The sequence below is a fragment of the Daktulosphaira vitifoliae genome, unplaced genomic scaffold (assembly GCF_025091365.1).
Source record: "Daktulosphaira vitifoliae isolate Bord-2020 unplaced genomic scaffold, ASM2509136v1 Scaffold_2, whole genome shotgun sequence".
NCBI lineage: Eukaryota > Metazoa > Arthropoda > Insecta > Hemiptera > Phylloxeridae > Daktulosphaira > Daktulosphaira vitifoliae.
Window position 1 is genome coordinate 35745116 of NW_026099573.1, and position 10398 is coordinate 35755513.

Here is a 10398-nt window from a genome sequence, read left to right on the forward strand (position 1 = left end):
TATAATATTTAACTTTTAAGCAATTGTTATATTTAATTATTTAAATTTCCGCAATAATATAATAATTAAGATTGGTTTGGTTTAATAATATTTGATTTCTTAAAAAAAAAAAATTAAACTTATTATGTGTTTATATAAATTTTATATTATTATTAGTTTACTTTACAGTGAACATAAATAAAATACTTACTTTTGAACATCGTGTCGATTTTAATAGTTTTTTGATCAACTTTATTCAAATTAAATTCTTTGAGCTTAGCTATTTTCTTGTATTCAGCCCCACTAAGCCTATTTCTTCTTGGAGCCATAACTAAGTAAAATAGGTATAAAACATTATTACAAATATAAAATGTACCGACCTATTCAAAATGTAAATTCGTGACTTATATGAGAAAAATTATATCGTAACTAATATTCCGCAACTCTTAAGAACAATAATTGTTTTTTTTCTAACTATTAGAATTAAAGCACAATTAACATTTTGTAAATAATTAATCATAATAGTCTTTACTACAATATAAATATTAAATACCATATAATACTATTGGTTTTATAATATTTTAAAATCAATGATAAATTATAATACTTACTGTTTTGAATATACACGCGTAGTATAAATGTATAATATTAATTAATAGTTAAAATAGATTGATTAACAGACCACGACACCACGTCAGTACTCGTTCATGAATAATGCACTAATAATTGTATTTTGATTTTTGTTATCGATAATATTATAATAAATAATAATACTTAATAGTAGTGTAAATTGTCAATAATCGGCAGTCGTAGTTTCGTAGCTCCTTATATCATGGGAATACCCCAATTGTATATTTTCTATTTTTAGTATGTATTTTTCATAGTCTACGATTCGTAGAACTAAATACGAATCATATGTTTACAACATCAATATGCCCAAAGCATTTTATTGACATTCGAGTTGATAACGAATAAAAACTTTATCAGAACTTTATTAGGTACATTCTACATTCAAAATCTATTTTGGTATAATTATATTATTATAGTTATTTTTTTATTATACTAATTATATATTATATTTTTGTATTATACCATTGATTATAGATAGTATATAATATCTATAATCTCTATCTATAATCAATGATTATACTCATTAGGTAAAATGAGCTACAAATAAATTTTACATTTTTGACCATTTCAATATTTTGCCGCCCCTAAACCTAATTTTAAAATTGCCGCCAGGGGCAATTGCCCCTCCGAGCCCTCCCTTAAATACGGGCCTGGTCATGGTAATGGTCGTGACATTGACCGTGGCAGTGGCGTTAGTGATGATTGGCTATGAATGGCTATATAAAAAAAAATGGCGAGATGGCAAAATGGCAATTAGGTGAATGCAACGTATACACTATAGAGGTTAATAATTTGACCTAGTTATCGAACACCAAAATGACCTATGTATTAACATATGAAGGTGAAAGTGTGGTAAGGAGTAAAATCAGAATAAATAAAAGTCCATGCGTAAGTAACTTTTTAATTAATAGAAATATGTATATACATATATCATAAATAAGTATAATAATAAAATTACAGATAGTTAAGATATGTCTTAATCTCGTTGTGTAGTTGTCCTGTGGCACATAAGCGGACGGAAATGCCTCTACCTATAAGGATGGTGGTGATACACATTAATCCGAATGTCACTGGAATTTTATCCCTATGGGAGGGATTGTAACGAACCATATATTGTTTTGTGTAAGAAAATTTGCCAATTCCGAAATGGCATTTGAGTAATCTTGTAGGTATGGTTTACTATTGAAACGCGGCTTTGTTAGCATTGTTAATATAATATTTTGTCTAGTAGATTGAACGCACAAATGTTTGGATATCCTAGTGGACCTTGTTGGCTTACCGAAGTGTTTACTAAATAATGTGGCTACTCCTCGGGACATTCTCCTGGGATTGTCGAAGTCGCTGCTGGAGCAGTGGGCGAGCGCCCCACTCGAGGAGTAAAAGAATTGTTTGATGGAAACGTTGATGAGAATAAGTTTACCATTGTAAAATGTGTCCATAGCTATAGAATAATGACACAATGGTTTATGATTGTATATTGTAAATTTTATTTAGTGAAAATTTGAATTTATAATGTAGAAAATAGTGAGGAAATAAGCGGTTAAGATTTTAGCGGATGTATCGTTCGTCGCGCGTAGAATAAACTACTGGAGGCTCCGTGCGGGGGGAATGCGTGCATTTGCCCCTAATATATCTAGCTATAAAATATAAAAGTATATATCCGATAAGAAATAGGATAATGAGGAACAATATCTGATTATTTTTAATTTCATTCTCAAATTCTATTGTTTTTTCTGTGGCCTCGATAGTTTTGATGACGTCATCCAAATTTTCCGAATATTTCCCTAGTTCATGTAATCCAGAATCGATGGGGATTATGTTGGGTTTTATAATGGCCGGTGAATTATTGATTTTATCAAATTTCGGTAAAAATAAACTATTATTTGATAATGTTAATTGGGGCACGAAATTTGTTTGGAATGATTGTTTAATAAATGTGTGTGTTGCTAGGATGTTATTAGGTGTATGGACTAGACAACCCGCGTTTAGCGTTAAAATTCCGGTTTTTATTAATTCTTCCGTATATGAATTTTCCCAATAATTGAGCCAATAATAAATAAAAAATATTTAATTTATAAATTAACCATGAAAAGCGGTATATAAAAATTGTAGTACACTTAGGGGGGATCCCTCACTGAAAGTTTAAAATAAAACAGAGAGATCGGCGCCTCCACCAATTGTTACGTCGCTATTTAGGGGTTTAGCCTAAATGCCCGTGGACAGTATTCTAAGGGACCAACGGGGGATAGCTGGCTAGGCTATATCTACCTTAGGTACTGAAGTTTCCTATTTAATTTATATTCCCTTAGAGGAACTACCAAGAGTCGCACTACAATATATATATATAACACTTTAGGTTAACAACGATATAAATAAATATTTATTAAACAATTGAAATATTAAATGGATAATACAACCTGCTGGGCACCTAGAGATGATTAATCCAACAGGGAGCTGACGGCGACACACACACACACTATAATATACGGGGTAGCGAAGTTAAGTTAATTATCAGGCAAAAGTAGTGATCGCGAAGATGGTAAAATGTCAACTGTTGATAGGGATATCTTATTATGGCACATTGGCCGTGAATTGCAAAAAGTGTTTATGTGTGCAGTCCGCCCTCCTGTTAGTATTGCTGTATGTCACTGTGTTAATTATATATATATATATATATGTCTATTAAACGGTACAACGATGGTATGGGAGACAGAGATATGGGCACATGCAAATGTGATCGTATCAGCTGTATCAGTAGATTTCCCCGTTTGATACGCATGTTGGTTTTCATGTAAAGGGTTATCCTTCAGAGAGCCCTCCTTAATGTACCTATCAATAAGTTTCTCCATAGTCTTAAGAAGAAATGAAGTAAGACTTATTGGCCTTTAGAATTTTGCTTCATAATAGTTAGTCCGGTTAGGTTTGGGTATAAACACCACCTTAACTTTTCGCCAGCTTTCTGGTTGATAACCATAGGCAAGGCATGTCCTAAATATTTTGCAGAGATGGGGGACAATTTTATTGCCCATCTTATTCCACTTGGGGTTATCACTTTCCTGGTTAGTCTCCAATCAGCACAGGTCACACGTTTGTCCTGTGCATCATGTTCCTGTTCTCTGTTGTTAATTGCAGAGTCAGGAAAAGGTGTGTTCATCAAATGTGATAATGTTTCATTATCGTTATTGGTGAACATTCCGTCTGGCAGTAGTAATGCCTCGACAGTTTTATTTGGTCCATTCCTTAGTGATCGCAGAAGTCTACTTGCTATAGGTTTGGTTGGGTTTTGAACTCTTGCACTCTCTGAAACTTGTACTGTCCAACTTCCAGAAATGGGCGAACATGATCCGCGAGCTCTCCTCTCTGCACAATCATGTACTCAGTTTTTTTAACGTTTATTTCTAAACCTATTCTTTTTGCCGTATGCTAGCTCCCTAGGATTTTCCTTTTTTTCCGCAAATAATACTATATCGTCTTTGTACTCCTATTATGCAACCGTCCAATTGTACTCCGTTATCTTCAATATGGTTCTCCCTAATGACCCTTTCTAACGCTATATTAAATAGTATGGGCGACAGATCGTCCCCTTGTCTCAAACCACTGGATACTAGTATCCCTTGTAATACAATATTACCAACTTTGATCTCGATTTCCGTGTGTAGGATGTTTGCTTTTATCAGATTAATTAATTTCTAGGGCAATTTAAACTATATTAGTAGTACATTCAACATCGATTCTCTATGTATGCAACCATACGCCTTCTTAAAATCAATAAATAGTATATGTACTTCTATGTTAATCTCCCATATATTTTGAAAAATTTGTTTCAAAACAAATATCTGTGGTAGATCTATTTTGTCTGAAACCTGCTTGATGATTTCCTAAAATATCTTCTGCCCACGGCTTAATTCTGTTTAATATACACTTGGATAGCACTTTATATGTAGCGTATAATAGAGCGATACCTCTATAATTATCACACAACTGCTTATCTTCCTTTTTGTGTATAGAATATATCAGCACACTTTGCCATTCCTCTTGAATATATAATATAAATACTAAAAGATGGATAATTTTAAGTAATAAAAAAAAATTTTAATTATTAAAATATTTTTCAACGAGTAATTAAAAAAATAAAATAAAAAAGGACTTTACGAAAATTGTTTGTTATGAAGTATTTTTTTTAAGCAATAATCATATTGATTATGTTTATAAATGATTGTGGTACACAAGCAGCACCTAGATAAATGAGTACTAACTACGTATTATTACGGCAGATATTCGACACTAGGCATTTGTTGGACTTTACACGTCGACGATAACGTGTGTGTGTAACGGTCCGGTTTATAGTGGGTCGGTGTTTGTGAAGGAGCTGGCGCGACCGCGAGATGTAACACGGATGACAACGCCGTGACCGTGTCAAAACCTTGTTCATTTTGTCACTTTATTTACACCTTATTTTTTTTTTATTGGGATTTATTACTGTTTTTTACTGGAAATAAATTAATATTTTTGTGGTAAATGCTTATAATTAATAGAATTTGTCAATAAAAACAACTATTTTAATTTTTAATGAATTATAAAAAAAATTTAAAAATTGTAGTAATGGATAGGACGGCTCGGATGTTTATGACTATACATTTAATTTTAGCACAACCTAATTCATACACGAGTAAAATACAAATTCGATTTATGAAGTCACATAAAATGACTTATAGATATGTATACGTGTTATTTATATTCCCAGGACGTACATGGAATATGGTTTAATTTTGCCTAAATGCGTAGAACATAACAACGTTTTATTGCTAGTTAGTGACTACGCGTCTTATATAAAGGTAGCAATTAAATTTCTTTTTCGGAAAATAATTTACATAACATCTTTTAACGATTTTATAAACTTCTTTCATCTGACAAAAAAGTATTTTCAAACATTTCAGACAGAATACAAGTGTTCAAAGATGAATCTCCTGTTTCAAGTCTTTTCCCTAAACCTATTCCCTAAGTCCTAACGTGCTGAGAGACGTTACTGAATGATACAATTTGTTACTACAACATATATAATATTATAAAAAAAATTATATCGCGATGAGGGTTTGTCTATTCGTGAAGCCCAAGATATTATGAGTCAACAAACAGTTGAAGTTAATTTACTTTTATAAAGTTAAAATTTTGTTTTTTTACTTAAGAATATTGATGGCAAGAAACACAAATTTGATAAAATCCACAAAAATGTTGAGACATCTTATATAGTTAATTAGTACTAATTTTACTATTTTCGTCATTTTTTTTCAGCTCTTACTGGATCAATTTCTTTCATAACATTTTATACTTTTTTTTTTTTAATACATTTTTACAAAATAGAACTATATTTAAAATATGTTTGATGTTATTTTTCGCAATTACAAAAAATAATTTTTATATATATATATATATATATATAATTTTCCTTGTGGTATCAAATGTCAGTCCATATTATGTAAAATACAGAAGTAAACACTAATTACATTATTTACTGGTAACAGTACGCGATTTCTTTTCCATGGATAATAATAACGTTTAACGCGCTTTATACTGAAATGATTATCTCTAATCTTTATTACAAAAGTTAGAAACATTATCGTATGTCAACTACGAGTGTTCCATGGTTAGCCAAGTTAAAAGTGATAACAATTATTAATTTACGTGATTCTATCATTGTAATCATATTATTATAGGATATTCTTTGTTAGGAAATTTGATAATAAATGGACTTATTCACTATTATTCACGTTTGAATTTCTGATATATGAACTTATTTAATTAAAAATTCAACATGTTTTAGACAATGTTTCTATAATTTTTTTTAATAATCTGAATTATACTACTAATTGTTTTTTCATGTCAATTATAAATGCTTATCCAATTGTTAATAATTTTCATGGAAAAGAAATCGCGTACTGTTACCAGTAAATAATATAATAAATGTACAGGGTTCATCCCAAAAGTATTGAGTCTCCTCTTTTTCTGACGTGACTAAATAATCCAGCGCGCTATGACCGGTCAGGAACAGTGGGGGGAACCCTAACAAACTACTACAGACTGGCCGCATTTTACTCTGAGCTCTGGAAGCGACAGGACGTGAGATTCCCCGAAGGAAGTTTCATGGAAAAAACAATTGAACAATGTTACGTAATCAAGTTTTGTTTTCGGCTGGGAAAAACCGCTACTAAAACAATCTCAATGCTCCAGATGGCTTTCCCGGATAATTCTGTCGAGTTCTCAAATTAATGAGTGGCACAAGGCGTTCAAGGAGGGCAGAGAGGACGTCGTCGACGAACCAAGGTCAGGGCGCCCATTAACTTCGCGGACAGATGCCAATGTGGAACGTGTGTGCGATTGCTTAAACACCAACCATCGGCTCAATGTATACCAAATGTTAGAAGCCTTAAACTTGCCAAAATCAACAGTATATCGCATAGTTACTGAAGCATTGGCCATGCTCAAGGTGTGCATGAGCAAGTCGAAAACAAAGACCATGCTCATTGTCTTCTCTGGGGTGCAGGATAATATTGTAAGAAATGTATATTTTGTTTTTTTTTGTTAAATAGCTTTTAATTTCAAATAAAGTTCTTCATATGCAATTAATTTTGATTAACGAGTTTATTTTTATATACCTATGTCTTTAAAGTCATCAAAAAATATATAATATAGTAATTAAAAAAATTATTATGCAGCAAACATTAAACGAATTTTTAAAAATAGAAATGTGATAAAAACATGTAATGTAATAAACACAAAATAATAAATCAGTTCTTAAAAGAAAAAAATGTATCGTATGACGCCCCCCCCCCTGGAATAAATTCTGGATCCGCCACTAGTATACAGTCCGTATACTCAATTAAAATTCCTGTACTAATGATTCGGAAATAAAATTACTCTGTGAACCGGATTCTAATAAAAGACGGCACGGTTGTAGTTTATTGTTATTATCTCGTATTGATACTACCGCGGTTGATAAAACGACTTGTTCAAAGGTAGGAACTATTGCGTTGTGCGAGCTCGTTGTTTCTATCTGTTCTACCGATTTGGATATCAGTGTGTTATTGTTTACGTTCAGATCAGCTGTTACAGTTGGCGTGCATTGAACGAAATGTAACAAAGTTTATGCGATTTTGAGCATCGCAAACAATATTTCGATAAACATTTTTTACCCGCATGCTGCCTTAAGCTAATTCGACAAAGTTTTAAATCAATTACTTTATTTTATTCATACGCTCTTGAACGGATAACGTTAAAAAAGTTGGACAATGATAAATTGTACGTGGACCTTTACATACAAAACATTCCAATGTCTTATCAGTTACTGCAAATGATTTAGTAAATAATTTTTTCTTTATATTCTGATTTTTACTGCTTAGATCATTTACTCCAGAACACGCGTAGTGATCGTTTTTTATGTTTCCATCGATTCTAATATTTTAAAACGGCTTTCTAAAAATTCTAATAATTCATTTGGCTCGGCTGGCTACTTTTGTTTGTCAAGTAGACGTTTCCCAAGCGCGTAAAGTCATTTTATCTAATTTTATCATAACAATATGAACCATTAACGGACATCAATTATTCGGCTCATACCCAAGCGTTCTCAAACATTGGATATGATTACTTAATTTATCTATAAATTGCCTTAGTTTTATAGTAGATTCACTATTCAAGGTATCCATGTCGCAAATCGCTTTCACATGACTTTGCACGATACCTTTGTGTTATTAAACCGCTCTGTTAACGTTTTCCAAGCCGCAGTGTAATTTTCAGCTGACATACTTAGACATTTAATCGAATGTAAGGCATCTCCGCTCAACAAACCGCGTAAATAAAAAAATTTTTGAATCGGCATCAAACTAGTATTTGTCTGAATTAAATTTTTAATCAAATCATAAAATGTTGATTATTCATAATAATCACCGGAAAAATTTGGTAACGTTACTGGTAGTAAATTTATAGGCAATTTAGATAGCGATACATTATTATCGGCCTCTATAACTTGTGGGACTCTATTATTTACACTAGGTTACAATTTTCTTTTTTCATTTTATAGCACATAAAATAAGATTTAATTTGATATATGTTTAAAGGACGCAGTATTTCCGGAACATTTTCAAAAATTAAGTTGAAAAAGTTAGTTTTTGTAAAAAAGTTGCTATTTTAAATCCCCCCCCATGAGCAGGTTAAGTGTTAAATTTTCAAAAAAATGATGTCAAACGAAAGGGAAATATCTAAGGTTTAGTAGAAAAAAATTTTNGATTTTCAAAAAAATGATGTTAAACGAAAGGGAAATATCTAAGGTTTTAGTAGAAAAAAAATTTATGTTGATTTGTTTANGAAATATCTAAGGTTTAGTAGAAAAAAATTTATGTTGATTTGTTTATTTTTCAAAAAGTTATGGAAGTTTTAAGAAAAAAAAGTGAAAAAAATGACAAAATTTACCGATTTTTAAATTTGTAATTTTTTTGGATATTTCCCCCATTTTCGGGGAACGAGGGAATATTTTTCAATTTTTAAGGGTAATGTCTCCAACTAGATACGATTTGTGATTTTTTGACGTACTTTTGAAAGAAATCGGTCAAGTGAGAGCTGAGAAAAAGTGGCAATAGACATAAAAAAAAAAAAAAAACATAGTAAAATTAATACCTTTTCAGTTTTGAATCGAATCTAAAAAAAACAATTTGGAGTTATTTCTTAATGTATCGCAACTATAATATTGATTTTATGTTGTCATGACACATTATTGATTTATATTTTTTTGTTATTTATATTTTTATTTAAGGTTCTTTTTTAGAAGTAAATCTTGTGTGAGAGAGTAAAAACCTACATAGCCAATGTACATATTTGCACTGTAAGGATAATAGTCATACATAGAAATGCATGATTTTCGCATTTACGGCAACTATCATTTGGTTAATTTTTTGTCTTTTATATTAGATAATGGTGTTTTACTTTTCTTATATTAATCACAAGTCTAACACCAAAAATAAAAAATAATTTTTTTATTAAACAAACCTGTGTTTATTGTGCTTACCCATCACATCAACAGATGTAGACTTGCATTATTATATTTAACTCAAGTAGTAATAAAGTAAAAACTACTTGTTACTTATTTTTTCTGATTTCCAGATCAATTAGTCTGATATTACATATTTATTTTATGTTTATTTATTATTAACTCAATAAATATTTTGTTAATGTTTGGAATGGATATTGGTGTTTTTTCGTTCTTTTTTAAACTATAGCAAGACATATCTTGAGTAGCAATTCGAGTTCATACCGGGTTCATTTAATATTGTAACAACGGTGCTGAACTCAGTTCAAAACCCGTTCATAGCAGAGTTCATAATGAGATTTGAATATGGATTTTAACATGGGGTGGACTCAATTCTACAAAAGTTCAGTTAAAGTTCATAGACCATTCCTTGGTTTGGCATTAAAAAGTTCGATAACAGTGCCATTGTCGTTCATTGGTTCAATAACAGCGTGCTCAACGGCGGTTCATTAGTTCATTAACAGTTACGGGATTTAAAAGTAAATTTATAGATTATGCACATATTCAAAAATGTTATAATTTTAAAATAATTTTAAAAAACCCAGCACAGGGGGGTCGCGGCACAGTGGTGACGTGGCATAGTTGGATCAAGTATAATGATATCTGACAGTGATTAAAATCACTATAAAAAAAAACGCTTCGATGCAAATCTTTAGATAGTGTTTAATTTTAAAAATTCGTGGATTATTCCAAAAGCTTCATAAACTGCTAGT

General features: G+C 31.1%; 1 protein-coding gene across 1 annotated transcript in view; it reads right to left on the reverse strand.

Annotated features, from left to right (window-relative positions):
• The window catches only part of LOC126899802 (uncharacterized protein DDB_G0289917-like), a 145235-nt gene extending 141864 nt beyond the window's left edge, over nucleotides 1–3371 (reverse strand). The window contains exon 1 of the mRNA XM_050675021.1: nucleotides 3038–3371. The gene's annotated coding sequence lies outside the window, so the exon portion shown is untranslated. The remainder of the gene's footprint in view (nucleotides 1–3037) is intronic.
• Between the last annotated feature and the right edge of the window lie 7027 nt (nucleotides 3372–10398).